The sequence below is a fragment of the Octodon degus genome, unplaced genomic scaffold, assembly GCF_000260255.1.
Source record: "Octodon degus isolate 3935 unplaced genomic scaffold, OctDeg1.0 scaffold00184, whole genome shotgun sequence".
NCBI classification, from domain to species: domain Eukaryota; kingdom Metazoa; phylum Chordata; class Mammalia; order Rodentia; family Octodontidae; genus Octodon; species Octodon degus.
The window spans coordinates 2,898,587-2,900,363 of record NW_004524760.1 but is presented as its reverse complement, the minus strand read 5'-3'; positions in this window follow the sequence as shown (position 1 = coordinate 2,900,363).

Here is a 1,777-nt window from a genome sequence, read left to right as displayed (position 1 = left end):
CCACTGTTCTCTTCCACCAGGCTGCTTTCACTTTGGAGCCAACTAACCATGGACTAAGCCTCTGACCCATGAGCCAAAATAAACCTCTCTCCTTTGGATAGTCGGTCAATTAAGTGCTCGCTTGGCTAGTGAGAGCGCGTGCGTTCAATCCCTGCTTCCGATTAAAAAAAAAAAAAAAAAAAAACAGGGGATTTCTATTTTCATTTCGCACTGTGTCCCACAAGTGACACGGTAGGTTTCACTCTGAGGCGGTGGCACTGGGAGAAAAGGCAAGAACATTCCAGACAGGAGAAGTGCAAGTGTAAAGGTCCTGGGCTGGAAACAAGTTTGGTCAGTTCAGAGAACACAAAAAGCAGCAGGAAACTGATGAGCAGGCCCGTGTAAGGCAATTACTTTAGAGCAAAATATAAGGTCTCAGAGAGAGAAGAACCTGGAGTATGAGAGAAGTATCCTGGGAGCCCAGGAACCTGGCAGATGAACAGGATATGATGATTCAGGTGTTAGTGCAGAGAACAGTGAAGGCACAAGCCTGAGAGAAAGAGGCAGAAAGAAGAGGGGAGGAGATAGGTGAAGATTCAATCCACTTCACTCCCCAGGTTTCCCTTCAGTCCTGGAGGTCCCCAAACATCTGGAGTCTACTGGCTCACTCCTGAAGCTGAAATTGCTTACTCCACTCTCAAGCTATCTTGAGCTGTAGGTGTCTCTGATCTCCCACATCTGTCACTATGGAGTACAAACTAGGTGGTTCCCTCATGTGTCTGTGTTGGAGCAGGCCTGCATCTTGGGGAGTGGGGGCTTTCATCAGGTCTCCATTCTGGGCTTGGGGGTTATCTTTCCTTTGTCAGCAGGCCAACAGCCCTCTTATCCTGGGCTGCCTTCTGCCTAACTCTGCCTCCCCTCTCAAAACTCTGCATAAATGCCCTTTCCTCAGTGTCTGTGCCCAAACCCAGGTGAGCTTTGGGGTCCCTATCACTGGGCCACTTTGTAGCAGTGACACATTTCTCTACACAATCTTTTGATTTGTGTTTATCTCTCTAAATAGACAGGTAGAATCTGGAGGACAGGGAACAGGTCTCTTCAGCTTTCAGTGGTACCCTTCCTACCTACCCAGGCCCTGACACAGCTCAGGCTCACAGTCAGCAAAAGCAAGGGGAATGCAGGCAAGAGGGAAAGATGGCTTACCAGGGAACTGGTGAAGTCCAAGCTGGACCTCAGAAATGCAGGGAGTGGTCTTAGGTAAGGAGAAACCTTGCTGAGTATAGACTTTTCCCAGGCATGAAAGCGGCAAGGAGAGAAGCGCTGAACAAGGAAAGGTTTCTTGTGACAGGCAGGATCGTGCAGTATGAAAAGTGTCCTACCAACTTGGGGCAGCCACTTGCCCTCTCCCCTCCCCTGCATTCACACCCACTTATAGCTCATCTCACAAGGATTTTTGATATTGTCACACTTATCTTATCTAAGATAGCTTACCAAATCTCTACTCTGAACATTGGAATACAATCCAATGTCCTAGTCTGGTCTGAGAAAAGTTTGTAAGAAGTAGCTGTTAAATATTGTTTTACTCTGATAAGAGTAGAAATGAAGAAGGAAATAGTAATGTCAGAGGCAGCCTCTAAGATGAACTTCCTGGTTTCCACTTGTAAGTATCTGTCTTAGTTACTTTTCTCTCGTTGCTGGGACAAATACCCGACACTCAAAATGAAGGAAGGAAAGGTTTATTTAGCTCACAGTTACTGGAGGTTTCAGTCCATACTCAGCTGGGTCCAAGGCAGAGGAG